Genomic DNA, 5,201 nt, shown 5'->3' with positions numbered 1-5,201 from the left:
ATTACACCAAGTTCGTTTTAGATGTACTGGCTAATTATATCTGTCTCGGGAATTTGAATTTATGAGATCGCTAATAGCATTATACTCTGTATTTAAAACGGGTGAGGCACACAACTGCTGCCGATTACAGGTTAGTATTCTATCAATTATTTTGTTTAAATTGTATCCAGTGCCACAGCGTTCTTATAGAAGAATTGTGAATTATTTCTGTGTCGGGAATTCAGATTTATGAGATCGCTATTCGCCCAACGAACTGCGGAAGCGCATTCCGGTGCCCACGCGATCTATCTGGAGGACGTGTACCGCTTATAACGAGTTTCCAATTACACCAAGTTCGTTTTAGATATACTGGCTAATTATATCTGTCTCAGGAATTTGAATTTATGAGATCGCTAATAGCATTATACTCTGTATTTAAAACGGGTGACGCACACAACTGCTGCCGATTACAGGTTAGTATTCTATCAATTATTTTGTTTAAAATTGTATCCATGCCACAGCGTTCTTATAGAAGAATGGTGAATTATTTCTGTGTCGGGAATTCAGATTTATGAGATCGCTATTCGCCCAACGAACTGCGGAAGCGCATTCCGGTGCCCACGCGATCTATCTGGAGGACGTGTACCGCTTATAACGTGTTTCCAATTACACCAAGTTCGTTTTAGATATACTGGCTAATTATATCTGTCTCGGGAATTTGAATTTATGAGATCGCTAATAGCATTATACTCTGTATTTAAAACGGGTGACGCACACAACTGCTGCCGATTACAGGTTAGTATTCTATCAATTATTTTGTTTAAATTGTATCCAATGCCACAGCGTTCATTATAGAAGAATTCGTGAATTATTTCTGTGTCGGGAATTCAGATTTATGAGATCGCTATTCGCCTAACGAACTGCGGAAGCGCATTCCGGTGCCCACGCGATCTATCTGGAGGACGTGTACCGCTTGTAAATTGTCTCCAATTACACCAAGTTCGTTTTAGATTACTGGCTAATTATATCTGTCTCGGGAATTGAATTTATGAGATCGCTAATAGCATTATACTCTGTATTTAAAACGGGTGACGCACACAACTGCTGCCGATTACAGGTTAGTATTCTATCAATTATTTTGTTTAAATTGCATCCAGTGCCACAGCGTTCGTTATAGAAGAATTCGTGAATTATTTCTGTGTCGGGAATTCAGATTTATGAGATCGCTATTTGCCTAACGAACTGCGGAAGCGCATTCCGGTGCCCACGCAGGTGCTTCTTCGTTAACTGTGGAGCCCAATCGCCTCTTTTATTTGCCCCAGGCATTTAAAAGGCCTCATTATTCATTAAGCTAGCTGCATTCAAAATCCGTTTTAGAAAGACGCTATGTTTTAAAAGGGTGACAGTGCTAGGCAGATGAATTTGTGCTAAGTCTGAAAATGCAGGCATCCCATTTCGTGGTGATTTCATTATGGCGTGTGCTATTTACAGCTGCTCTAGACGACCATAAAATAATCCTCCTCTTAAGTTTTTCGGTATCCGAGTCATTTTTACTATTTCCTTTAGCCTACTTAACCAAATAATTACTTGGCAGAAAGCGTAATCAGCTTGCTATATTTGGTAGTCCAGTAGTAGCCTGTGCTAAAACAGTTCGCAACTTCGGCTACCAAGCCATTTGACTAGCTAGCTAACCTTAACCGGCAAACATTCAATCTGTCAAACGTGTTTGGCGGCTTGTCAGTCGTGTACATTCCGTAAATGTCTACCTGGGCCATGCTTCACGCATGTGACAAAGCTACTATAATCCCGATTTTGGGATAAACACTTTTTCAGTTTCACGAAGCGAATTAAGAGTTTCAAGGTTCATTTGCTGAATATACAACACACGATGAAATCACACACACAGAATTTAACGAAATTAACCATCTTGGCATTTAAAGGAACATGTTTTTAGCATTTAAGAGACCGACAAGCTAGGCATTTAAGACAGTGGTTCTCAGAATCGGTTCTGGGGCTCCTTGCGTATATTGGCTTTTCTCCATTGGTTTTGATGATTTACAAGAAAAAAATAATAGCCTAATAATAATTAGAAATTCAACGTAGGCTACATTATTTTTCTTCATGCACCAGGTGGAAAACTTGCCGTACAAAGTGCGTTGTCATATTTACACGCCTGCAGATCAGTTATTAAAATACTTGGTAGATTTGTTCATCACCGCTGAGTGTTAATTTTTGTTCGGTAGAAAGTGATTTGCGAACGATCGGTCACCTAGCGTCACCCAGCAAGTGAACACCACAAACGGCGATGGAGTAGCTAGTAGTAGCAGGCTCATTATCTGACTGGCGAAAACCTACGACGATAACTTGCTCGGTTAACAGATCTACCAGACAGTTATACGAAAATTTGCCTAGTCAAATCACCAGTAGCCTACACATCTCCGATTGATTGACCATCAGTGTAGTCAATGTTCTTCCCCTGTGGTTCATATTGCTAACGCGTGAGCTAACCACGGACAGCCTACCTAGCTCACTGGCAAGCTGATATGCTAGCTAAGCATATTCGTTTTGCTGAGAAACATAAATTGAAGATAACTGAACATAGCCTAATTGTATTTTTAATGTCATACATAACGTGATTACATGACACAGTACAGTCACGGATGGAAACTAAACTCCGTAAACATCTGATAATATATTTTAAAACATAACGGCAGACAGTCAGCTAGCCTCGTTCAGGTTGAGGGGCTTTTCCGCACCGGACTGTCAATCAAATTGTAAAAATCACAAGACCGCTTAACTCTATGGTTTTGGCTCCAAATCGAGAAAATGGCCGCGCCCGCCATTGAGCTTCAAAACGTGTTTTAGAGACCCACGGAGAGTCAATGGGTGACGTCACAGTAGCTGTGTCCATATTTTTTACAGTCTCTGATCTTAACCCAATCTCTCCTGGTCAACACACTTTCCCCTTACGTCACATCCTTACTAGGGTAGTCTTCCAACTACTCTCGGGAAAGTAATACAGTGCCTCCTAGTGGTCAGAATACACTCAACCTGTAACATCTATTATTGAACACAACAAATTGCATGGTATGAAACGGGAATGAACTATTTTTTCTTGATAAAATCATTGTTTTCATAGAACTTACGACCAGAGATGTTTGCTTAACAACGGTGCGACTAGAACTACAAACCAGAGTGTCTGCATAAGGACGGTCCAATTAGAACTACGAAGCAGAGTTTTGCTTGACAACGGTAAGATAATATGCCCAAACGCCCGCAGAAGAACATTTCACGTCCAGCTGATTAAATCTATAAAAATCAATAAATATAAAAGCAAACTCATTGTCATTGTTGGTACACGGCATGAAATTGATGTGAAATTACAGGGAAATTCCTACAGTAATCTGCTGTTTTATTGATATACGGCACATTGCTTAAGACAGAACAGCATTGTGGGCGTTTTGCTCTTAACTGCATAACACCGTTTGAATTTTCAGTAATTAACTGGAAATTGCTATGGATATTGGGAAGCCGTTGGTTAGTAGTGGCGACAGAGAATTTGCTAACAAAGCAATGCCAAGTTTCGAGTGTCACACCTAATAGGCTACGCGAATTTAAAAGTAATTATATCACAATTTGTTCGTTTTTGATTTCCAACAGAATACGTTGATCTGTATTTCACATAAATTTTCTTGTTCTTTTCCAAGGCAACCCTGTACTTTGAGTATTTTTTGTTGCAGCTGGCTAGAGTGTCGCCGGATTGTGCAGGTAGGCTACGTGCGTTTCGAATTCATCAAACTAGTTAGTATCATAACGGCCAATCATTCGCCAGCGATAGCTTAGTATGAAAGCATGTTTACATGTCAGTATTGTGGTCACCAATGCTTAACGAAGTATGCGTTTGTTAGGCATATGAAAGTACATGCGAGTCTTCCAACCGCGTTGTTTAAATGCGCCTTTTTTGATTGCTCCCGTTCGTTCAGAAACATGACGCAGTTGGAATGTCATGTATATCGAGAGCATAAAGATAAGAGGAGAGCACAGGTAACTGCAATCGAGTGTGTATCTTGTCATGTAGAATTTTGCAATGTTAGATGCAATGATTTATCCAGTTTAAACTCTCATTTGAAATCTCATATCGGAGAGGGCAGGGCCGTTTCTTGTCCATTTCGTCAGTGTGGGAGAACGTTTTCAGTCGTCTCTTCCTTTATTTCTAATTTTTCCACAGTACACAAGTCTTGTACAGTATCCAGTCTTCTGGGCCATGTAACAGTAGGAACAGAGACGAGACTAACGGCAACCAATGAACAAGTTGAGGATGTTTCAGTGTTGGAGGGGATTTGACTGACGACGTAACGTAAGTGATGATAACGAGGGAGACCAAGCACGGTGCTGCCAGAGAGAGCAGATGAATCCCTTTTCTTGAACAATTTGGCTTTCTTTATTTAAAGTTGCAGGCAAAACTTTTACTGCCAGCATCAGTCATACAGTCTATTATTGAGGATTTTCAAGCAGTGCATGATATCAGTCAGTCTCATTTACTTCATAAGTTGGACGAAAAGCTGGTATCATTGGATATCTCTGACCGTGAGAGAGAGAGGTTCTTAAATCCGAGGATTTGTTTCGGGCATGCAACACTGGTACCTTGAAAACTGATCAAAGACAAAAAACGGTTTTTAAAAATCAGTTTAGATACATTGAGCCAGTCCCACCTTATCTTGGAAAGAATGATATGGGATCACAGAGTGGCTTTAGTGAAAACTTCAGTAAAGGCACCCATTTCTGCAGATTATGTACTAGAGCCCGACCGATATATCTATAATATATTAATATATATTATATAATAAACAAAAAAAAAACGATGATTATTTATCTGTACTTGTCTGCTTGAACGTTGTAATTGCTATTTACTACAATTATCCAGTAGAGGGAGCTCTAATACAAGTGTGAACTGCAGCAGCTGACGCGCTACTTCTCTAATAAGACGTTTGTTACTCGTGCCTCATCCAATATTCTCCACTGCAAGACTTGTCTGCACAGATTCGGTTGCGGCAATAAAGGTATGTAGATTTAGTGAAAGTTTTTAATTAAATGCGTTTATACGACCACTATGTTTATCAATCCTCATTATCAAACGAGCGAGCTAGCTAACATATTTGGTTCACTTTAGCAAGCTAGCAAGCCTTTATGAACTGGAAGTGAGCACATAAGCAGCGTAGGAT

General features: G+C 40.0%; 1 long non-coding RNA gene across 1 annotated transcript; it reads left to right on the top strand.

Moving 5' to 3' along the window:
• Window positions 1-2,660: 2,660 nt before the first annotated feature.
• LOC135246780 (uncharacterized) lies at window positions 2,661-4,312 on the top strand. Its single transcript, XR_010327926.1, has 3 exons — window positions 2,661-3,231; window positions 3,687-3,747; window positions 4,208-4,312. It is a non-coding gene; the product is annotated as an uncharacterized LOC135246780 (long non-coding RNA).
• The last annotated feature ends 889 nt before the right edge of the window (window positions 4,313-5,201 follow it).

Source organism: Anguilla rostrata, unplaced genomic scaffold (assembly GCF_018555375.3).
Source record: "Anguilla rostrata isolate EN2019 unplaced genomic scaffold, ASM1855537v3 scaf0903, whole genome shotgun sequence".
Taxonomy (NCBI): domain Eukaryota; kingdom Metazoa; phylum Chordata; class Actinopteri; order Anguilliformes; family Anguillidae; genus Anguilla; species Anguilla rostrata.
This window is presented reverse-complemented; position numbering and strand designations above follow the sequence as displayed.